Source organism: Nipponia nippon, unplaced genomic scaffold (assembly GCF_047370975.1).
Source record: "Nipponia nippon isolate SJK-2023a ecotype South Korea unplaced genomic scaffold, ASM4737097v1 scaffold_6, whole genome shotgun sequence".
Taxonomy (NCBI): domain Eukaryota; kingdom Metazoa; phylum Chordata; class Aves; order Pelecaniformes; family Threskiornithidae; genus Nipponia; species Nipponia nippon.
This window is the reverse complement of record NW_028262380.1, coordinates 52,374,925-52,400,718: the sequence shown is the minus strand read 5'-3', so window position 1 is coordinate 52,400,718 and position 25,794 is coordinate 52,374,925. Positions and strand designations below refer to the sequence as shown.

The 25,794-nt window shown below is 39.0% G+C and overlaps 1 protein-coding gene across 1 annotated transcript in view; it reads right to left on the bottom strand.

The window, feature by feature from the left end:
* The window catches only part of GRID2 (glutamate ionotropic receptor delta type subunit 2), a 350,310-nt gene that overhangs the window by 308,257 nt on the left and 16,259 nt on the right, over positions 1-25,794 (bottom strand). The gene's annotated exons all lie outside the window — the stretch shown is intronic.

Sequence of the window (25,794 nt, the reverse complement as noted above, 5' to 3'; positions counted from 1 at the left end):
GAGGCTTCTCTATTCACTTTGGGCTGTCATGTGGTGAAGGCTGGAAGACTGCCCCATTCACCTTGCCCAGAAATGAAATATTCATTGAAAAATGAGACCCACCCCTGGGTCTTCTGAGGAACAGTAAGAACTGATTCCAGCTACTGAATTAACATGACCACCCAAGGAGATAAGCACTCTTCAAAGTCTAGCACAACAGTTCCATGAATAGGGTCTTTGCATTGTACAGAGAAAACTTGAAGACATAACAGCTCAATCTTGCGGTCAACTTTTGAAGACAACTGCATATAATTATGTACATTAACTTGTCCAAGCAAAAACTGGATTGCTTTTGGGTTTTAAGAGATATATGCAATAATCTTATGTAACTTACTCTTCTTTTAAAAAACCCCCAAAACAAAAAAAAACAACCAAACAAACAAAACCAACCAAAAAAGCTAGTCTTATAAATAACAAAATGTTTTCAAAATTCAGTAATCAGTTTATATACATTTACTGTCCTCACTTCTCTAAGAAAGGCATGGAGTTGTTTATGTAAAAAATAACACCTTGTAACTAATGGTCCTGTTAATGAGGGCTGAGCTACAGCAGAAAGTCTGAAGTACAATACCAATAACATCCACATTAATACCAAAGGTGTTTATCGTGATTAATGTTAATGCAATCAATAAATATCAAAAGAATTAATAATGATTAGGTCTGTAATTTTGGAGGATTACCCTGTGAAATAAAGCAGAGTCAAGTGTTTATACTGAGTTTCTAACAGACTTGAGTGCTTGAATGAAGAGACAGCACAGGCTTGTAGCATAATTCCCCAGAGCACACCCAAGGCTAAATTTTGAAATAATCAGTTTGCCACTGGCAAAGCTACACGTGCAGTTAACCTGCATTTACACATGTAAATTCGGTAATGGGTTGGTAAAAAGTAGTATGTATTTACATATGCATATCTAATACTAAACTGTGCAGTTACTTATTTTGCAGGAATATTCTGCACACACGACAGGTGCAGCCAAAACCAAGAAACCCACATGTGAGAATATATTCCCCTAAAAATACAAAACCATGTTTTAGCACCAGACCTGTTGTCTCATATCATATGGCTCTTATTCACAGCGAGTAATGTTTTACTCCACAAACACTTATTGATCTCAGTGGGAATATTTACAGTGTGAGGAATGGGGTTCTGCATTCAGGCCTATCAGGAGCTTGACTTTGTAGCCAAAGGACAGCACTGGAGGTCATGAATGCAGGGAACCACCTTCTCTTAAAGCCAGTGCATTATTCTCATTAAGATACAGAGATCTGGAACATGCCACGGTGGATTCCAAGGGTGTACTAATGCCACTGTGGCTCCGTCTGATGGGAACACTTCTGAATTCCTTCATGCAGATAAATATGGGAGGGCGAATGCTCCCACAGAGAGGTTTTAAAAGTGTTTTGGCTCAGGATAGTGTTCCCTCAGTATATGCTCTGAATATACCTCAGCTTTTGGGCCAGCTTTTGGGTTTCAGGTTAAATGTAATACATTTTCAATAACCACAAGTATCCTTTTTCAGAAGAGTACCAAATATCATTGGTAACTGGACAAAAAAAATTACCAGTATCTCACAAGTTTCTAACATTCAGAACATTTCAAAACAATCTTATTAGCTATTCATCTTTTATGCCACTTGTTTATATTCTTCATCATCACTTTCAACAAAGATAAAAGGCTTGTCAACCTATCTTTTTAGGGATATGCTGAATCTCTTTCCTGATATGGTTCTCCTGCACCAAGTACTGCAATATCTAGGTTGCATATCCCAGTGAGAATGCTACTACTTGAGAAAGAAACTATTTTTATTGATATATTGATCTATCGATCAATAAATACCTGTAGATATCTATATGTCAATAGGCATCCTTATAGCTAGATATCAATAGACGAATAAAATTCATGTTAGATTTTGCAAAATCCTGCTTTTAATTCAATGAAAATTTAAGTCTACATGGTCCTGATGCCACCAGTTGGAATAAAATATGTAGTGTGACCCTTCAGTCTCTCAAACACGACTTTTAAAAAGGTAGCAGAGTCAGACTGCATTACAAAAACTGCTTGAAAATGTCTAAATTTCCAGGCACACTTTCAGAGTGAGAACAACCAGTACACTCCCTGTAATGCTATGAAGTGGGAAACATGCTTTTTGTGAAAATTGTTATTGAAACATGAAGGGGAAGAAAACAGCACGGAACATTTAGCTCCACAGGGCCGAATGCTAATACTGGCAAACAAACTGAATAAAGGATTAAAATCATCTCTCTTGACACTGCACCACATTTGTTACAATAGCCTCAGGACTGAAGTTACCCATGTGGCTCTTTCTTCCATGATACGCTTATGAGAACCGTGTGTGCTGGACTGGGGCAATATGCACTTAATTATGCTCGCAAATGGACCTTATTCCTGTACACTTAGAGACTATTTAATACACAGAGAATTAGCTACTGGAGAAAGGGCTGTTATCTCAGAGGCAGCTTTTCTAGAAAATGAGAGCATGAGTTGCAGAGTTCGCCTCTGAGTCAGTCTAACTGGATTATTCTTTGAAGAGAAATATAATTTCCACAATATATACACACACAAAGTAAAGCCTATACAATATGTCAAACTATCATGTATGATATTCACATATTCCTTAGCCAAGCAAAACTTCTGTTGGCTCCAGTGGAACAGTTGATTGGTAAAAAGCATAAGACTGAGGTCTACACATTTTCTTAACCTTTTTTTTTTCCCCTCACAAACAAAAGCTCTATTAAATCCTTTCCTTAGTGATCCAGATCTTTCAACTTTATCTTATCAATTGACTAAAAGATCTATTTCAAACATATTTGAAATCCTGGTTGTATTCCTTCTTGAGCCTGAAATATTCAAGTTATATTTTGTCCCATGTGCATTAAAAAATACACACACACACATATATATAAAAGGACATAAATGCTACCTTGCCATTCAAAACTCCATTGCAATTTAATTTGCTATGACCTCCTTAGAGATTGTATTTCCAAGCTGGTATTTAGTCTACTGCCAATATGATCAAGGAATATTAGTTTACCATTAACTATAGAAAGAAAAATATTGCTGTGTCTTTTAAGACCTCAGGACAGTAGAAATGTCAAATTCAAATGGACTTGTACACAGCTCCACTGCAAGCGTAACAAAGAAGGAACAGAACATTAGTAATAGTGTTTATAAAACACTACGGTTTCATAGCATGTTATGTTTAAACGCAAGTTGTCCAGACATTAATTTGCCCTCATAACCGCCAGATAGCAGATGCTATTAAAAACTGGATCTTCACCAGCTAAAGGAATAAAACTGGTCACAGAATTTTACACATTGTGTAGAGAGAATATCAGGAATGTCTATAAAATAAGACAATTTAAATGTTTCTCCATTGTAGATATACATAGAGACTGTCTCATGTATAGCACACACTGGCACGCACCCAGGGTTACATTTAACTCTCCATCTTATCTTCTCTTTCTTAAAAGGCAAAGTTACTGAATGTCCAACACTGGTGGGCCAATCGCCAGTAACAAAAAAGCGATCTTTGGGAGTAAAATCTCTTCTAATTTAGTTTGGCGTGCCATCTAAATAAAATAAAAAACCTAATTTTGTGTTCACTGTGCTATTTTTTAAAATAAAGAGCATAGTCAATGCAATTTGAAATAAATAATTTACATCTAGGTTATCAGATTGCATAAGTGCTTCCAGCAAAGCAGAATTTAAATGGCTATGGTTACAAATGTGTCCTAAAAATGCATTCTCTGTAAAATGGAAACAATGGTAGGTCCTTAAATAACTACTAGTTGCTACAATTTAGGAAAAAAAAAAAAATCTATAATTAAGAGCAAGTTTAAAAACAGATGTAGGAATAAATAAGAAGCACCAAAAAAAAGGACTACTAAGATTTAACTATTGTTACAAATGTGAGCATTTTCATACTACTTTCTCCCTTTTTCTTCCTGATAATAAATCATAACAAATAATCCTCATACACCACAAACTGATGAGCCAAAGTGAAAAAAAATTAGTATAAGATCTCTGGAGACTTCAGTAACAGCTTAATTTTGCTCCCATTTAAATTGCTGGTTAAACAAAGTCAAACCAACACTTAACATTATTTTTTCAAAAATGCTGAATATTGTGCATAAAAAGAGTGGGTAGTATCCCTTTAAGTAATGAGAGATGTATTCTAGGGTCCTTTGCATCTTCTATAATTTAGAAACTACCAGGCTCCTTCCAGAACAGTAGTGTTGTTTGACTGAGTATATGTTGAATGAACAGAAATTAGATGTAAATGCTGTTCCCAGAGTCCCGGTCCCACGGGCCTGACTTGGACACCCCAATGTCATTCCCCTGGACGTCCTTTTCAAAGCTGGCATTTCATTTCCGTCTCACTGCTCCTGAATGTTTTCCACATATTACCCACGCAGAGTAGTGGCTCAAAGCTATTTAGCTGAATGTGAAGCTGGGGAGAAAAAAAAAAAAAAAAACAACTCTCTTCACCGATACCTGTTTGGGGATGGAGAGTGAGGGGTTCTACACAAGGAAAATACTGTTTATCTGCTCTCACTTTTGGAAGTGCTCCAAGGACTCTGAAACCAGGAGGGCTCCATACAATTGGGCCAAATTAGCTTTCCCTTGATTTCTGTAGAAGGCAAGTACAGCCTTTCCACAGAAACATGTTTTATTTTCTTACTCTCTTTTGGGGTCTGTGCGATTCACCACCAGATGGATCGCAGGTTACCTGGAAGGATACTCAGATTCCTTCCCCATTTCCACAAAATAGCCAGGAACCTACAATCCAGAGGTCAGGGAGAAAAATCTAGTCCATAAGAATCTCAGATTTTCCCCATACATTAGCCATGAAGAAAGTATTTATTACAGATTTATTAATGCATTCTGGAAATTAATCATCCCTTTCATCACCCTATTTGTACTAATCCATATCCAAATCAGGATAAGCAGCTGATTCAAGGGGCAAAATACAATATTAGGTGACTTGAACACCTAATAAATGGATATTAGGCAATCAGAACATCTGTGTAGCTTTGAAAATATAAGCTATTATTTCTTGATTTGCTCCTCAAATCCTTAGTTTCAGGATGCTGATGAAGACTGAGGGACCATAGCATGCAAATTCCCTGTTGCAAAGGGTAAGGAATAAGGTTAAAGTCTGGATTTCTCCCACTGAGATGTTCTGTTTCCTCCCCATCAAGTGGCTATGCTAACCACAATGCAATTTTTTTTTTGTCTTTGTCTGTCACCTTTAAACAACAGTCCCCAAACATTCATGAATTCATTGCAGAAAGATAATGCATTCACATGAAAAAAGTCATGAAAACTTACAAGAACTTTAAACAGATAAACTACAGGTCTTTTTGTTTGGTGTTCATAATCTCAGATGCAAGAAGTAAGGATAAAATATGATTATAAGACCCATGATCAAGTGAGCCTGGCCTCAAACTTTCAATAAATCTTTTTAGTCACTTCTGGATAGCAATTCTGCTCTTGCAAATTATTTTTCCTTCATAACACAATGGTTCATCCCTGACTTAGAAATGAATTATTTCAAGATGAGTGACAGCACATTTTTAATATATCCTGAAAACTATTCAGAAGGAAATAAGGGTAAGATGTGGGGGGAAATATTATTGACTGGATTTTAAAGAATATTCTCCTCTGCAGTGCAGATAACAGAATCTATCATGTTCCTCTTCTTGATAAGGTTATAGAAAGTCACTTCATTTACATCCTCTCTGTAAACATTAGCCAATCTCCCCCTCCCTTCTGATACATTATAAACAACTTGGACTGCTAACAGTATTTTAAATTCACTTATAATTAACCTTTAAGGGATTTTAGTTTGTCCTGACTGTAAAACAAACTTGTGTTTGAGTCTTAACAGCTGTGCTTCCTAAGCCTTGGGATTTCTTTCTTTGGGAAAAATAATCCAAACCTCTGATATCTAAGAGTAAAAAATATTACTAGAGAGCGCATTTGCATCTCTGTTGCACAAAACACCACAACCACTTTTGGATGTTCTTATTGAAAAGCATTTTGTAAGAGTCTTTTCTGGGTCAGATTACTTCCTGTATACAGGCTTTGCCAATTATGGTAACATTAAATCCATCACATTAAAATTTAATAAATCATCTAAGCCTTGAAAAAATAAACTAGAAGTTTCACAAGCTTGGAGGGAGGCAAGATTTACACACAAAAGGTATTTTGACACCACCTCTTGCAATGGGAGAGCTTGAAAGAAATGCAGCTTGCAAAAGCTACCAAGTGGAAGGCTCCACAAGTTCTCTTTTTGGACAAAAGTCCAGATTTATTTTTTTTTTTCTGCAAGCCAACCTGCAGCTCTTCTGTTCAATTCTAAAGAGGCACATAGAGGGCACGTGTCTTGCCAGATTACCACATCAGGCAGAGAAACAGCAGTACAACTTCTTACACTTGTATTTTTCAAATCTGGTTTCACCTGGTATTCAACAATTGCACCCAGGTTTTGTCTCAGAGGAGTGATGGCTCTTAGCCCTTCAAGAAGGCTGAACTGCTTTGAAAAATATTAAAAAACCTCCAACATTTTAAAGAAGTTACACAGCCACAAATCTTCAGCTGAAGAATGGCTTTAGCTGCCATCTCCTGTAGCACATGAACATGAGTATACTCCCCCCAAAAGTGCCACAGCTTTTCAGGGTGCCTATGCTCGAGAGGTAAAAAGTGGCTGTAGTGCTGACAGACCTGGAAAGATGAGACCGTGCTAGCCAGTACTGTTGTAGAAAGGTTTGGTATGAGTGTTAATGGGTGAAGATGGGCAAGGAAAGAAGGAGGTTAAATCAATTAAAGCCAGGCAGTGACTGGAGAAAGGACTACAGACACATCACACAATTGACCTCTAGATACCGGCATCACAACAGGGATGTCTATCTGCAAAGTTAATGTAGCCCATTGGAAAATAAGGAATGCAGGGAAATCAGGGCCTAGATCCCAAGAATGACTCCAAAATCCTCCCTTTTTTGTGCTGATCCCTCACTGACACAAGCCAAATCTCACCTACTGCCAGCATCCTTGCTTAAAGTGTTGCATGAGCAATTTCCATTCATCCATTCAGCAAAATGAAAACTTCTCGTTTCATGTGTAACCATTGGTAGATTACACTTGATTACCTATTTAATGATGAAGCGTATATTACTTTAGTCTACTGTGCAACTTCCTCCATCCCTGACTTTGTTCATCTTCACCCTTGCACTGTTGCCGAATCTTTTAATTTCCCTAACCAGCACTGTTTGAGAAGTTATTAAGCAGCACATAGTGTCTGATACCCTTTTTAATAGCTAGCTTGCCTGCTGCAGAGCAAACAATTGCTGCATAGCAGCAATTATATGGAAACAAAAAGGCTAAGTCTTAAAGCAGCTTAATATAAAATTAAAGATAATTTTATCAAAATATAACATCCTGATAAAATCATAGGGATTTACTCTAAGTCCTGTGTTCTCTGAAAGTCTATGTAGAAGTGTTGGGGAAAAAATATCAACAACAAAACCTGTTTAAGCCTTGAGCATCAACAATTCTCATTTTATGGACTTGCTCAAAACAAGCCAGGGCAACATTCTTGTTAAGAGAATAAAACACTGAACTTGATGCCATTTGACAAAAATTACACTTTTCTTGCCACCTATCAGTCAGATTGTCAGGCAGTTTTCCCTTCCACCCTTTCTATATTGAATCTAACTTTACCTTCCTATCTGCTTTTTCTTCCCCTGAGCACTGCAGAACATTGGCTTTCATCCTCCCATTGTCTGTTCTCCCTCTCTCCTTAGGATCTGCTCCACCCAGGTAAAGCAACTTGCTCTCCCTCTTCATGTTTCCTCCTCCACCTCTTCTTTTTTAAAATTTTTCCCCACTTACTTCACCTCATCTCCTCCAATGTCAAGAAACAACAAGATCTAGAGGACTTGGCACTAGACTGAGAATCTGAAGGCTCATAACCTGGTCTGACCTCTGCCATTACTTTGTTGCATGACTAGTTTTGAATGAGTAACCTGTTTTCTCTTATGCTTTGGTGATTATGATACTTTGACACCTTTGTAAAATACTTCTGTGTGATCTAAATATAAAGGGTTATGTTTGTGTTCCCCCCAACCATTTTTTCCAAGGTTAGAAGGCCCATTTCTTAGCATAATTCACATTGCCAGAAGTTCCTTTAAATCCCCTCTCTTTTCTGAATGCTCACATTTCATAGCTCCCCTTTCTTGCCCAAACTATTAGTATGGAGACAACAGGCTCTGCTGGAGAGATGCAGTGCAAAGCACAATACCACAACCTAGTCCAGGGCAGACAAAGAACACACAGCTGGTAGCATTGGTTTAATTGGAAACCCTACAATGGAAAGAGCTGCCTGTGCTGCCCTGGATAAGCTTGGCATTCTCCCAAGCATAGATGTAACTGAACAATACTGCTCAAAATAAGACCATCCCCCAAAGGAAATCTGTGAACAGCAGTCTGGGAGAGCTTTCTTTCCTACAGTGCAAAGAGCAAGCATTCAGGGAATGTTCTGCTAAAAGGACAGTAGAGTAACTTACTTTTTTTTTTTTGTGTGGCATTGTAGAGAGAGAAGAGTATTTTCATAAGCCAAAAAAGGCACAGACTTTTTTTTTTTTTTTTAAGAAAAAAGAGGCAATTCTACTAGACAAGTGAATCGAACAGAGCAATTTGAAGAGCAAACAATACTAAGGCCAGATCTTGCATTTGCCATGAAAGAGGAAAACAGACTCTACATCAAGATAAGAGAGGTTTGTATGAAAATAAAAAGAAAGCAAGGAAGACAGAACATCAGTTGCAAAAAATACATGGTGTGAAAAAACTGAGAAGTCTGTAGGAGTTCAGAACATCAGTTCCATTGGCAGCTTAGCCACTCAAGAAAACCTTAGACGAGTCAAAACAACTATCACCATTATTATTTGCTAAGAATAGACATTGTGCTTATTTCGCTGACTGACACACAGAATAACAATCATGATAAGAATAAAAATATCAACTACCTTTTATAGAACACTTTTTTATTTGTAGCTCTGAAAATGCTTTGCAAAGAAGCTCAGCATCTTCATCTCTGTTTCACAAAAGAAAAAGAAAAAAAAACAGATGTGCCAAGGGGAATTATTTGCCTAAGGTCAGAAAGCAAAGCAAGGAAATTGTTTTCCATGCCAAGCTAACACATGCACAAAGACCAGAAACAAAGTCTTTTGTTGCAACTTTTCATTGTTTGTTTTGCGCATTAGTGTGCCATTGAAAGCGTTTTATGTTCTGAGCCCAATAACACTAAGCTTTATGAAGAGGAAAGATTTGAAAGGCAAGGCGATGTAGCCTACAACAGGATTAAGTGACAAAAAGTTCCAGAGCAAGAGCACTGCTGATTATGCGGGACTGGGGGGCGGCGTGTGCCAAAATATTGAGACACAGGCATGTATGTAATGGGGAATGAAGGAGGTAAATAAAAGCAGAACTGTAGGGGGGAGACAAAGTCTTGGCAGATAATACAAAATGACAGGAGACATGGGGAATGTATTATAAGTAGAAGTATTCAATAAAGGAGTAATCACTTCACAAGGAAAATTACAGATACAGTGTTCAACTGAAGGGAAATTGTAAGGTATTGAGGTAAGAGGGGGGGAAAAAAACACGTGCATGGAAAATTCAGCTCCTGGGAAACAAACACTCATGCTCAGGCATTTTGGAGAAAGCCACATACTTGTATCAGACCGGGTATCTAGCACCAGCAACAGAGGAACCCAGCATCTCGGCTCGTATTAATTACAAACATCCTCAATATGGTTTCATATCTGACATAGAGCATGATTGGTCCTATCAACCTCAGATAACCTACATATTCACTAACAACCACACAAGACGGTGAAACCCAGAAGAGCACATTTAAAAAGGGTTGAGGGTACAATGCTTACATAGTGAATATATGAGTTCAGAAATGTTAAAACAGTACTAGCATAAGGCATGGGGATGGCAAAAAAGAGAACACATAGGTTTTTGCAAGGAACAACAATAAAGGAATATGAAGAGTAAAGGGATGCAATCACAGCTTTGAGGTCATAGAGAAGGATTGAAATGTTAGCTGTAAGGGACGAGGCAGTGAGATTTACAGTTGGGAAGTAATAAATCCATTTAGACATCAAAGAGGTGGATACAGATTGCTGCAATGTGGGAGTAATGGAAGAGAGCAGAAGATACAGCAAGGAGGTCAGTGACAGTGGTACTGTGACAGTGGTACTGTAACAGCCGTACTGGTAGATAGGCAATGCATTGACAAACGTGCCAGTTAAAAGGGCATTGAGGAAAAAACAACTTGGTGCATGCTGTAGACAAAGCAGCAGCAGAGCTTGGCAGCAGCCTCAGCATGCAAAGAGAAAGAGAGAAGACAAAATGTGCCTAAGTCTGAGAATCTATTTTTGCTCTCTTACTCCAGGAATAATAATGATGCAGTGTTCCTCTGATGCCAGTTGCAACCTTTTACTGAGATTGCTTTGACTTTAATGGTTGCAAGAGATGCCAGGAAAAGAAGGTAATGCAGCTTTTCTTTTCCCTTGACTTTTTCCAATGTCACAGAAAAAGAAATTTGCTTAACTCTGAAATGGAAAATATACATTTTCACTAAGGACCATTTGGGAAACACTTAACCTTAATTGGAAGCAGCAGTTGTTCTAAACCATGCACACCATGGTAAAACAGTATTGCCAGGAGATTTAAAACCCACCTCTGACAATGAAGGGACACGTGTCCAACAAAAGATAAACCGAACCAACTATCAGAAATCAATTGACACAAACCATATTTGCAATCAGAGGCAAAGCTTCCCTTTGCCCGTAAGTAGCATTTTAGAACCGTATCTCTCCCTGACAAACACAAACTATGTGGGGAGCTAAAAACAAGCAGCCTCATCTTCCAAAATTGGAGAAGTTGTTTTCCGTAGCCCATATAACACAGAGGCAGCAGTGCCACGTGCAGAAACACCATGTGGAGGGAAGCAGTTGAACTGCTGAGTCTGCTCGCTTGCTTTTCCCTCAAATGGAAGATACAATTTTCTTCCTAGCTCTCTTAGAAACCTTTAATTGCTATTGGATCTAATTACCAGTGCTCTCTGTGTTACTTCAGATACCTGCAACTTTATTCCTTCATTGCAGTCTTCAATCCTGTGGTTGCAGCATTTCACAGAGTGACTGGTATGATTTTCTCCCTTTTCTCCAGCTCTTTCATGAAACGCACTGCCATAATAACTCCATACAACATGAGTATTGACTCCACTACAGGATTCTGCCTTCTTGGCACACTTACTCATTTTGCATTGGTATCACCTCATGAGTTTCAAGCGAGTTGGTCTGTCACTACCGAATGTGAATGAGAAATATGTATATTGATATGTGTATATTGAGAGCTCCTGGTTGTGGATTGCAAATAGTGTCATTCCTTTCAGCCTGCTTTTTCCAGGCAACTTCACAGGGGAGGCACAAAGCTCAGGGACGTTTGCTTCAGATGTCACATGCATCTGGGGCATCACACCTGCATGTTTAGCTCCAGTATTGAGTTTTGTGCCCATGTGGGAAAAGGACCCACCATCATTTAGCTTGCAGGGATGCCCTGAAACTGGCACTAAACCAGAGTACTACATACCACCATCTGATCTGCAGTACTACAGATATCATGCCAAAGGAGAGCAAAAAAGCAAAAAAGAAAAAAGAACTGGCATAAACAGTATTCTTTTCATTCAGGCGTGTCCAATACTTTATGAAAGCAAGGAAGTATAGTTATTCTCATTTTACCACAATGTCTGAAGTATATAACAGATTAAGCAGCACATCTGAAAAGCTGGAGTTACAAGACACAAGTCTGTTTTTCTGCTGGTCCATTTATATAGAATCATAGAATCGTTAAGGTTGGAAAAGACCCTTAAAATCATCGAGTCCAACCGTTAACCTAGCACTGCCAAGTCCACCACTAAACCATGTCCTCGAGCACCACGTCTACCCGTCTTTTAAATACCTCCGGGGATGGAGACTCAACCACTTCCCTAGGCAGCCTAGCCCAGTGCCTGACTACCCTTTCAGTGAAGAAGTTTTTCCTAATATCCAACCTAAAACTGCCCTGGTGCAGCTTGAGCCCATTTCCTCTCATCCTATCGCTTGTTACTTGGCAGAAGAGACCAACCCCCACCTCGCTACAACCTCCTTTCAGGTAGTTGTAGAGAGCAATAAGGTCTCCCCTCAGCCTCCTCTTCTCCAGACTCCAGACTTCTCCCAGCTCCCTTAGCCGCTCCTCATAAGACTTGTGCTCTAGACCCTTCACCAACTTCATTGCCCTTCTTTGGACACACTCCAGCACCTCGATGTCCTTCTTGTAGCGAGGGGCCCAAAACTGAACACAGTATTCGAGGTGCGGCCTCACCACTGCAGAGTACAGGGCACAAGATCACCTCCCTGGTCCTGCTGACCATACTATTCCTGCTACAAGCCAGGATGCCATTAGCCTTCTTGGCCACCTGAGCACACTGCTGGCTCATGTTCAGGCAGCTGTCAAGCAACACTCCCAGGTCCTTTTCAGCCAGGCAGGTCTCCAGCCACTCCTCCCCAAGCCTGTTGCATTGCATGGGGTTGTTGTGACCCAAGTGCAGGACCCAGCACTTATCTAAGTAGCATTCTAAATTCCTAAGTCTGCTGCTTGAATCCTGCATGCACAACAGAAAAAGTGCTGAAGTTTCAAAAATATTTCTTTAGGACTGAATAAAGCACAATTTTCTTAGTAACGTGAGCACTGCCAAGGGTGTTGTAGTAATGCCTACATGGTCTTTCTGCCATTGGGCTGGTCAGATTAAAGAACAGACACTGCCTACCTTTCCCACTGCATCGTATTAGGGTGCTGCAAAATGTGTTCTATGGAAAAAAGGAAGAAGGTGAGTTTTCAGAAATTTAATTACAGCTAACTAGCTGCCAAGAGTAAATAATTTCACAATGCATTGTAACGCATGAGCTTGCATAATTTCAGTACATTATTCCATTCCATAAGTCCATTTCTGCAGAACTTGTGTAAGACAGGAGGCTTAAGCTTAGCAAATAGCCCTGATCTCATTTCAGCAGTTTTGAAAGGTGTGAAGTTTTCTGACTTTCCCAAGAGTTATGCCTGATCTTTGCCTATGAATTAGTGAGGAAAGAGCCAAGTACACTTTGCCATTTCTCAAGTTCCATATAATCAATTCTTTTCATTTTTCATCAGGGGAATTTCAGACTGCTATATACTAAGGCACTGTTAGTTAGCCTGAATTTTTTTCTCATTCTCTCCCCCTTGCTGCTTTTGATACCAGCTTACTTTTAATAGGAATGTCATCGATATACCAGAATTTTTTTAGAAATTAGATGCAAGCATTTTCTTACTTGGTATGTCTGCAGCAGCCGTACACACAAATAGGTACGTATACACAGAAAATATCACATGGCTATCTCCAACTTCTCCTTGTGCACAGCAATATTCTGGGACAAGCTGCACGGGCCAAATGCAAAACAAAGAGAAAAAGACAGGCTTCAACTTTAAGAGCATAGTCTCCATCATTTATGAAAGCTGCCTGCATTTCTAAGCCTTTAAGTCATCCAACCACAGAAAAAAGTCTAAGGTCAGCGCTTTGCAAAGCTTCAATTAACAGAGGCACATATTTAGTATTAGTGCAAGAGATGACCCAAAATCCAGTGATTTTGTCCTCACAATAGAAAATGAAAGCCTTTTCTAGCCTGAAATTGACATTTGAATTAATGCAGCTTTCATTCCTTTTTATTTTGTATGAAGGCAGATGAGCAATGTCAAATACCATGGACTAAGATGATTTGCACAGAAGTTTGAAACACATATAAAGACTGTTAAATTACCACGCTTCCCAAAGTAAGAAATAAAAGAGTAGTCAGAGCAGGGAGGAAAAAAAAAGAATCCTCTTATTCTCAGTATCACTGTCATTTCTAGAGCCAAAGCCAAACACGGTTAAAATCCAAGGATGTTAAATTAAGAATGACAAAGAGTAAGGCTAGTATCTTCATGCATCTTTAAGATTTGCAAACAGAAACTGGTAGAGTATTTAAAACAGAAAACAAACAAACAAAAAAACACCCAGACCTGTTCTCAGTCTTTATCTATTTGAAAAATAAGGACGCAGCCCTGGAAATGCAGTAAGAAGCCCTGCTTAAAACAATTTTCCCACTAATTTAACAGCCTCAACAGTTTCTTCCAGTAAGAAACACTTTTTTTCTTATGACCTCATATTTTTTGGACTGCTTGGTGCCAGTTGGCAGTTAAGGCATCCCAAGATTCTGGGGTTTTGGTGGCAATCTAAAATTGTGATTACAACTACATTAAATGCCTTGGGAATGCCTCCCAGGTTTGGCATCACCAACACGTCTTACCCCAACTCCACCTTGGGAGGCTTTGTTTCGCCAAGACTTCCTTTCTCTTCAAAGGAGATACAGGTATAGAGCCTTGAAGGGACCTATATGAAGTGCTTCAGCCTCGAACCCGTTTGTGACAAAACGGGTACCTACCCTCCACAGTGGAACAAACTGCAGCCACAATTTCACCATGGAACTTGTGAGTTAACCTCAGATTTTGTTTGCCATAAAGACAATTAGCTATATAGATATTCCTCTATCTATACCATGATTTGCAATAAAGTCCTCCATGTGAACTTCCACAGAGGAGCCTGGGAGCTCAGTTCCCTTGTATTTCCATGTAGAGATTCTTGGGAAGGTCTCCAAGTCTACCACCAAAAGCCAGGTCTGCAGATTTCACTGGAGGACAACAATGAAAGGTACCATAAGAGCTCTTATGAGGTGGGAGGAAGTTTCATAAGGGCTGCAGACCTCAAGCCTTCCTCATACTTCACCTTTTCTAGGATCTGATTCAGCTGTTTCTCAAAAACAACAAATGTGCTGTTCAGGCCATGGTTAGTTCTGAGATACAATCCCCAAACAACCATATCCTACTGCCTTGTAATCACATGTATACTGAGATGTCATTGTATCGCATGTTTCTATCAGCTAAAGGACAGCTTTCTTCACATGCAAATTTTTTATACCTGGGAGTAAAACAGAAATAGAAACTCCTTCTGGCTGCAGAATATGTAAACTGCCCACTGCCTTCAGTTATTGTCTTTTTGGTGTTAATAGGAGCTGGCACAGGCTCAGGGATTCGCACTGGCACATCCTGCTGCAGAGCTGGGGACTACTGTTATTTGTGAAGTGTTTTCTCCTTTCACGAAGGAAGACTATAACACATAATACTGTTTCAGTGGACTGATACCATTGTTTTATTTTTAAAATTGTTAACAGTACTGTTGTTATGAAAAACAGATTAGACAAAACAATACACTTTATAGGGAACGCTGCTCACGTAAAGAATGATAAAATTAGTAGGGCAACTGTTTTAAAATACAGACTACAACCACTTCCCTGCAGCTGAAATAAAGAGGATTAGCAATTCTGCAAATCAGAAACCTGACCACTTCAAGTGAGGGGATTTTTAAATAGCACGTCCTTATGATATTAAGTAAGCCTGGACAAACTAGACCAGGGAAAATTTAACATGAAGACAGACAGCCTGGCACTGGGGAGGCAGGCATCTGTGAGAGAGGAGGAGGAACTGTTGGCTCACAGGGATCGCTTTTTGTCCGACTTTGTCATTAGTTACAGACGGCCATGCTTCTTTCCACATTCATTTAAAACATCAGCCAAAAGGAACTCCACCTTTCTAGATTTTACTGTTTTCACCCTGTAACTTCCATCTATAATACCATTTGGTTTTCCAAGCTGGTACGAACAGGAAGGAGTCACTGCCAGATATACGATAAATTATGGCAATTTAAACAAACTAAAGACTAGGTCTTACAAATTGAACTAAGCTAGCACATGCCTAAAGCAATCTAAATTACAAGGGAAAAAAAAAAATCCAACCAGACCAATTCAGGCACACTGTAGTATTATGTTTACTGTGTATGCCATGCATTTTTTCTGTAATATAATATTAAAAGACGGACTATTAGAGTTCATAACAATTGCATTATGAATTTTACCAACTCAGGTCAATTCGTACAGATATATTTAAGGCTGTGTGACAGGAAGTGGAATTGAAGTTAAAGCCTTGACTTCATCTTTTTGGGACATCTATCACTACCGCTAGAGTTGTTCCAGGCAGGATGGGTACACCCTAGCACAGACAGGCTGTTGCAGGATTTTAACTAGCATGTTACAGACACAGTGTTTTAGAAGACTTAAGTCAGGACCTCTTCATAACTCTTACCAGCAGTTGCCTCTGCAAGCAAAAGTCACCAGTTTTTCATCCAGGAGGCTGCTAAGGCCTTCCAATTCCAGAATTAAATTGCTTCACCTGGATCTGGGCTCATAAACCCTTCTCTTGACCCACTTGCTCTGCCACAGTGCTAAATTACTTTTCCTTTACGTGATGCAGCCCTTACAACCCAAACGCAGGTGCTCGTTGAGGGCCTGCAGTACTGGGAGAATTTTTTCATTAATTACAGGCTTGCTGGAAAACACAATTTTTATTGCCCTGCTTACCTGGGAGAGACTTACCACTTGTGAGTAATGCCTACACATGTAATCAACACATAAGCAATTAAAGCCATCATTCAGGATGTGGAGGATTTATACCCAATTTTCTTCTGTGCTTAATACCTCATGTGCCCCAGTCTAAGGGAGCCTGTTACTACTTGGACAGGAATACACTGGGTGGTGAAGGCCCAGACTGCCTCTCCGACCATTTCACTTGGTGTAGTCTGTAAAATGTTTAATGGAACAAGGATTGTAACCCAGGGGTCCAGCAGCCTGCTATTGTCCCATCAGACACACTATCCTTATAGTACAGTGATTATGAGAGATACATGTTGAAATCCTTTGTGGCAGAAAAGAATTCATGCATCCTATATCCTGACTGCGTGCATGAATCACTCAGCTATCATATAAAAGAAGAAAATCTCCTCCCTTAGGAATACTGTGAATCTAGACTCTCACCTCCCTTGCTGCTTCTTACCAAAACTTCAGACAAACCATTTTGCTTCAGGTAGAGCAGATACTTCTTGTCTACTGGAATAAAGTTTTTTTTTTCTTATTTCATTCTTTGAATCCCTTCTTTTCAGCAGCCAAACCAAGAAGTCTAATTGCACACAGGCATGAAATCCCACATCATCCAAGCTGTCTTTAGTAGACTGCTGAGAAGGTGTATGGAACACATATCCAGCAAACATCTTAAAGAAAAGGAATTACAACTGTCTTGCTGCTCTTAAGGACAAATGATATGGCACTCAGGTGAGACGGAGTAAATGCACATAGCTACCATTTTAATTCATGTATTTAATCTCACCCTGTTGTTACCTGTGAGAACACTAAGGTAACTTATCCCCTTTACTGCAGATGATCACAGAGCATTTGACAAATCAAAAATTTACACTCTTTCCTAATACCCAACAACACACTCTCTATGCCACAGTCTCGTAATCTTTTCAAATGTAAATGAGATGTCCTTCTGAAATCCATGCACAAAAAACCCCTGATACAGGATCTTCAAATCCAGCAATATAAAGAATCCCATGGTGATACTTTACATAGATTTGAAAGACAAACGTGTATACTTAGAGTAGATGACATTATGAAATCAAAGTACACAACAGGATTTGATGTTTACCCACTATTTTGCCATTTTTTAGATTGCCAGAGAGAGTAATAGTTATGACGAATTGTCTAAGAGGACTCACATCTGTGTTATTCAAATTAAAAAACAACAACAACAACAAAAACCCAAAACAAAACCCCCCAAAAAAACCAACCCAACTAAAAACCTGCCAGGCAAACAGGAAATGCAAACAATATAGTAAAATGTCTGAACATAAAAAAAGAAACTAAAACCATATAATGCTTCAAGGATTATATCTTAAAATAAAACCTTTCAAACCTTTTGCTCCCACCCAAAATATTCTCTTACAGAAACTAAGGACACTTCCCACCATATTAAAACCAAAAATATGAAAAGCCTCATTTTAGGCACTTACAGGAATCCACCTTATACCTCCTCTAACTCTGCTTTTATTCTTTCCTGAACTGAAATTTCTTGGCTGTACTAGTTTATGAGACAGATACACTGTTAACCAGGGACCACGAATGAGCACACACAGCTTTATTCATGAGACAGTGATAACAGATATTGAACTTAGAGTTACATGGGAGACAACTTACCTCACCCAGATATTTTGAGATTTCAGTAATCTCTATTGCTTTGCATCTGAACAAAAACAAGACATCTAAAAGCTTTGCTATCAAAAACATTAAAAACACAGAAATGACAATGACCTACCTTCAAACCTTGGCTGTATTTACTGAAAGAGTGCAGGTGAAAAAGAGAAAAATTAAAAGAATCTGTAAGTATTTATTTTTATAGACTTAAACTGCTGCAGCAGGAAAGACTGAACCAGGGTTGTCCCACAATAAGCTAGAAATAGCATTCATGGCACTCATCTGGGATAAGGGGGAAGCCAAAAGTTCGAGATGCTGATCCAAAAAATCACTGAAAATAGAAATAGGAAGGCAAATATTCTACATCCTGTCACCATATCAACCTGTCTGGTTACTTTGGGGAGGAAAAAAAAAAAATCCATTGTGGACCCACATACATATTTCCAAGTAAGTTCCGCTGAAGCATGCACAATATGTCCATTTTTACATATAATGGAAAAAAGTGTCAGTGTAATTCCCATTAGCAATAATTAATTTGTTCTGAGTGGAAAAACTGGGTCAAATTCAGAGCTAGTGTAAGCAAATGGAACTCCATGCTGGTATGGAATTGTTAAAAAAAAATAATCCACTATGCTTTCATTTGCCCTCTATTTCTTTGGTACCATTTTTCCTAGGGGAAGCTGCCTTATCCCATAACACTTTCTAGAAAGATTAGAGAACTACTAAACCTACCTGATAGTGTTGCTCTGTATCAATTGGGATGTACCATTCAGTACTCTGAGGTTAAGAAAAGCACCATGTAACATCAGGAGAATCATAATTAGATTGCTGAAGGTAACACTGCTTCTAATCCTAATAGAGAAACTTCATCACTCCTGGTTATCCCTCAGGAAGCAGGGGATAACAACATCAAGGATGCTTTCCTCCTTACTTACTACACAGAGGCCATTTCAGGTTGCTGAGTCATTGGATGGGATCTAAGCCATCAGATCATCCTTAAAACATCACATTTAATTAAAACTTTCTTGTCCCCTTAATTCTTTGTCATCTTTCTTTCATCAAATGCAAGCCTGGACATTGAACTTCAGAACAGCATCTTTCTTTGCTGCTGTCAAAACTAACCCTGGTACGAGGGATATTTATGTTTCTAAGTGGCCTGGGCATGTCCCTAGCCTAAATGTATTTATAAAAAAAGCTTAAAAAAAGAAGCAGCAAATTAATCTTGATTTTTTAATAATGATTCCTTAAATGATTGCAAGGTACTGCCACATCTTACTGCTTCATAGCATCTTTCTCAGGGACTTGTAAAGAGAACGTTGTTAGAGACCCACGCATGTAAACAACTTCAGCAGGTTGAGAGAAACATAGATAAGAAAAAAGCGGAGCAGGGAAGAAAGTGTTGTTTGTTTTTGTTTTTTTTTCCACTCCCTTTGGCATTTGTAGAGAGGCTTTGGAGGAATCAATATTCTCAGATTTATAAGAAAAGCAAGCAGGGGGCTCCAAATTTCATGGCCTTTACAGAAGCAGACTTCCTGTTACCTCCACCAAGGAAATGTCAGATCACAATGACAGCCCACATCAGCAGCTACCCGAGAGCCATCACACTAACTAAATAGCCTGGAAATGGGGAACTGCGTGAGTCATCAGCTGGAAAGTGCTAAGAAGCTGTCAGAAAAACCCCAAACCCAAAACACATACACAAGATACTGTGGTGTTGTTAGCCAGAAGTGAACACAGAAATAGGTCTTCCAGTTATAAATTATTTTTGGTGCTACAGAGAAGTGATGTGCAAAGGTGATCTCACTAGATAACAGCCCCCTGCAGAGTAAACAGAGACAGTAACTACTCTTGCTAGCTCACTGGCCATGGGGTGATTGGTCATGATGTGCCAAGTCCAACTTCAGGAGCAAAATCTTCTCTGTGGGAAACAATGACTGATGTTTGACCACAAGCACTATGGTAGCATTATCATATAGAAAGCAAACAGCAGAGATATTGCATCCCTTCAAAAAGAGCTCAGAAAGCTGCACTGATTTTTAGCTGGTTTGAAAAAAAGAGGGGAAAAAAGAAACTGAGAAAAAAACCCGTGTAAATGCATATTTAGTTACAAGTGCTCTATTAGCTCATATGGGCAAAGACCACAAAAATAGCAACTTGTGGGAATGGTAGTTGGCCTGAGTGCAGGCCAATCAATCCATTATAATTTAAGTGCAAGCTGCTCTGATAGAGGCATGAGTTCCCTACTATATTGCATTTGCCAGTTTAAGGGGAGGGAGAGGGGGGGAAAGATGTTGGAACCAGAGACCTCTAGGACTGGGGCTCGCCAATGACTCGCAGATGTCAGAGAGAACCTTGTTCATCAGATGCAATGATTTATCAAAATGTCCCATATTTACAGCACATGAGAAATGTTCACTTTTCAGAATAAGTGATTTCCTAGGAGTAGGGCCATCTAGATTATGTATTCTCATAACATCTAGGATGGAAGAAATTAAATTTAAAAAACTGTTGCCAAGTCAACACGTACTAACTCTCATCAGAATGCAATTTTCAAACAGCACACCACACCCACCATGATGTTAAATATGTAATAGACTCCTTGCCAGAATGACAGACAAATATTTTTCTTTTAAAAACAGAATTTGGGGATGGGGGGTGGTGGTGGTGTTTGAGAGGAATATAACCAAGTAAACATATATATTATCCAAAAACTTCACTAAAATCAAAGTACAGAAAGAAACATCCACATGCCCAGAAGAAGATGGCAGTATATCCTGCATTCATTAACAGCCAGCTTACGACTTGCCAACTACCTGAACTTTTTCCAAATGCTTTAGCTAGCTCAAATTTGACTGCAGTCCATTTTGGCCGCAAATTTAAAAATATGTCCTTCCGTTCATGTATATTGCAATCATTTTGCGAGTGCTAAAGCTAGACATTACAATTACAACATGCATTACTCAAGCATTTATGTGTTGTATTTGGTTATTTTTATCACATTCATGCCTGCAAGTGTACATCTCAAATCGTTCAGACCACATCAATTTCAATTCATTTAAAGCACAGAAAACCTCTGTGTTTTCTTCAGAAATTAATACAGCTAAAAGATTCCTTATTCAGGAATGGGAAACATTTCTTCAAATGCCTTATTTTTAAGGCAATCTGTGTTTATTATTTAGCTTAACTGGCAGTCATATTAGTTTAGTACATGAAAGTTGTTTTCTACAATCAAAACACTTCACAGACATTACCAATCTAGGGTCATTTTCCTCTACAACTTCAATTTAGGAGGGAAATACAGGGAAAAACTCAGATTATTTTCATGAGACTATTTCCTACTCCATGGAAACTTGTACAGCTGAATGGAACTTGTTTTCTTGACATGGCAGTTTCCCAGTATACTTCCTAGACTGAAAAATGACAGTAAATTAAAAAGATAGCACTAGAAAGATATTTGTTGGCATTTTTAGCACCTGAGAACTTCTCCTTACTGATTTTTTTTTTACCTTGATGAAAGTTATATTGCCAGGATCTACCACTCTGCATAATTTGTTTGGCACAGGGGGAAGGAACTGTATCTAAAAATACATACCTAGGCCCATTATTTAATTTAACCACTACAATGCAGAAAATACAGTCCTGGACACTTGCTTGTTTGTCAATATCCTCTGATTAACGTGAAGAAGAACTAACACCATCATTATAAATGCAAAACGGTGTATTTTCAGGGTGGCCTGTTATAATTCTCCAACGGCATGCTATCTCCATCAGCACTACCAGTAGCGTGTCTTGCATTTCTCGGTCTGTATGTGGGTACACACATGCAGTTACCTCCCCTATCTTTTGTCAAACCTGTGATTCTCCTGAGGAAATACTTTCTGCTTCTTTAAAATAGCAGGGTTGTATTGGAACAGTTTTCCAATAATGTAACTGCTTTAATATTCTTGGCATACTCTTTAAAAAAAGAGAAAACAACAACAAATAAAATTACTTTAGCATGTCACAAGGCATCGGCAGCGGGGGGCTTCAGGGCGGTCTCTGTGAGGGGAGGCCGGGGCTGCCCCAGGCTGGACACAGCCGGTTCCAACCCGCCCACCGCAGGGCAGGGCTGAGCCCCTCAGCCAAGATGGCAGCGCCTCAGGGGAAGTGTGCTTAAGAAAGGGCAGAAAATGCTGGGCAGAGAGAGGAGGAGGGAACATGGAGAGGGAGAGGAGGTGATGAAAGTAGCAGAGAAGACAAAGGTTGGAGCAGGAGGAGAAGGTGTTCCACGGCAGAGCAGACATTCCTAAAGGACTGTGGCCCATGCATCCACGCAAGATGAACATCTGATACCTGAAGGGATCAGACTGGAGAGACAACGGTCAGTGCTCTGGGTATACTTGTAGCCTGCTTCCTTGTAGCATCAGATTTACCACAGCACAGTAGCAGTAAACATTCATTTTCATCACGTGTATTGTAACAAATCTCACTTTAACATGATTCTGACATTTTCTAGTAGAAATGCTCAGCTCTTCACAGATCTCTTTCACATCAGTAATGAGTTTCAGCAGTGACAAATGATACCCTCTGTGTTTTTTTCTCACTCATCTTCTCAATACCTATTTTCTTCAGCATTCCCTGCTGAGTACCCTTTCAAAGTTTGAATCATCTTTTGACATAATAGACAGGCTAGTGGTTCAATAAAAAAATATTACATCTTGCAGGTTGAAAACTCCAAATACTACTGGAGGAGGGAAAGAGGCATTCAATAGGTGGGATGTCTATGCCAAATCAAGTTATCTTAGCTGAAAAGCTCAGATAGTGAGTTTGTTGTTGAAGACAAAGACTGATTCAAACCTTAAACAATATTTAAAAGAAAATATTTCTAGAGGTGAGCCATTTTACTTTAGAACTGTCTGTTAAAAGACACAAATATTTCCCAGTAGAGAGCTATATATTTTGTTTTGTTTTGTTCAGTCCTCATATGTACCTCTTTTCAGGTACGAGGATTTAATATTAGGAACCTGTTCTTCATATTTATACACCTCTCATTCTAACAGCTAATATCAAAATGCATCACATTTAATTTTGAAATGATAGCAATTTCAAAGTTTCCAAAAACTCTGTAGAACTAATTTTGTGTATATTTACCTACAGGTTAGATACTGACATACGTTTATTTCTGTTAGCCTGTGTCCCCTTTGCCATACATCATTCCAAAGAATATTTCCACCAGCTGGCAAGTAACCTTAAAAATTTGCTGCAATGTACCAGACATGATGAATACCTGTTAACCATCATCACTTAACCAAACAGCCACAACTCTCTTCACCCAGATGAAAGTTGCTATCTAAAACCAGCTCCTCCTTTTAACAGTTAGGGCTTACCAAATACAGAGCAAGGCTAGAAATACAGACAAGACCATAAACAGTATCCACGGTCAAATTCCTCTCAACTTGAGTCAAAATACAGGTGCGAAAGCCCCAGTTTCCCTTCTTCTGTGTGAATACTTGCAGACTGCCTCACCGCCTGACCGCCTAACTCTCCATATGTATTTGATTCAGAAACAGAAATGTCCTGCTTCCTTGGTGTCACTTTGGTTCAGTCCAGGGCATACATGGCCATGGCAGTAACTGCAACCTGGAAAGTATTTGGCTAGAGAGAAACTTGATAGAAAAAAGCAGATAGAAACAGAAATCGGACAGCTTTTTAGAGTCAGGTTTCTGTATTTGGACATGACAAATCCTGTAGCAGTTCAGTAACAACAGATGTATTAACTAGTTGTATGATTATATACTACTGCAGTGTTTAACTTGGTGTTAATGATATCATACAACCATATCAATTGTCATGAAAAATGGCTGCAGCACTTGGAAGATGAGGAAGATCCATAGAGAAAACTTAGTTCTACTGAAGGCAATGGCTAAACTCTCCTCCTCTGATAAATCCTAATCCTATCAACAACCCCCCTTTTCTTGGAAAGCAAGGGACTGTTTGCTTACTGTCAGACTCTTATAAAGTTTTATTATTAGAGGGAATGTAAAAAAGTTCACAATCACCCACTCCAAAGTATACCTGAAATGCCAAATTCTGCTTCTTATTTCAATGACACCAGAAATTTGACTGAGTTGCCCATCAATTATTAAGGGTAGAAGAGGAGACTTTTGTAAACCACCATTGCTTCTGAATTTCAGTGGTAGCCTCTCCCTCTTTACTTGGGTGTAATAAATGCATATGTACTATACAGACACAAAAACATGTAGTATACACTTGATGTGCATTTATTATAGAAGTCTCTGATGATTGATGAAAACGATGTAAGACACAATAAAACAGACTAAAAAGTCAGGGTGACATGCATTATCAGAGCAGCCTTATGAAAAGTAGAGTCAAGTTTGAAAAACCCAAGATGTTTTAACATAATGTAAATCCTTCACTTGAATACAGTTTTAGATTGAATATTTTATACTGAAGCACAGTAGCTCTTCCTATAATGAAGAAATCTACTTTTTACATGGTATAAAGCTATGAAGTAGAGGAAGTTCACGGTGATGCTAGCAATCCTTCCAATACCTCTGGAAACAGTAATTCACCCATTAAATAAAAATTTCTAAAAATTTACCATCATTTTCCATCTCTGTCTCTTTCCCTCCCCCTCCATCTACTTTTATAATTAAAGCTTCTGAGGAGCACTGATTGAAAGGTCTTTTATCCTCTTATTGCTTTTTTATTTCTTTACCTCAGTCCTTTTATACTCCTCCTTAATCATGAATGCAAATAAAATTCAAAGTGTAATCAGCAGCTGCCTAAGGAGAGCACTGAGCTCTGTTGCCATGGGAACAGCCAAGTCAGTCCTTGACCAGAGGAAGAATCACACCTACCTTTTTGCCTTATTCCCTTCACCATCCCTCACCACCTTCTGTTTTAAACCACACACGTTTCTCTGGAACATGCAATAGCTCATACAAATATTTGCCACTGATCTAACGACAAATGATCACCAACACAAAGGTCTTTTACATACAAAATCAACTAGAGTAGCAGTGGCTTATGCGCTGGTCCTCCACATTGAGCATCATCCTAGGGCTTGTGGGTACAGGGTAAGGGTCCCGGTTGCCCAGAGATAACCACTCACCCAAGTCTCTGCATCTCTACAAACAGCACTTCCTCAATCAGAAGCACTACAACTTTTTCACTTCAACATCTAGAGAAATTACATTATTGCCTTCCTATTAAATGTCTCTAGAAAGGTCCAATTGACCTGTTAAAACAAAATTACAGGTCCCAAGACAAAGGAATTTTCGGATATGAATAGGAAAATTCACATGAACTCATGACTCCTTTCCTATTGTATCTGAGTTTATTTGTCAAAGTATATCATCAATTACATCAACAGTGCCCATCACATTTCAGGTGCAGCTAGCAACTAACGATGCTGCCAAAGTTAGAGCACTAGATATTAGTCCAATTATTAACAGAAGATGAAACTAG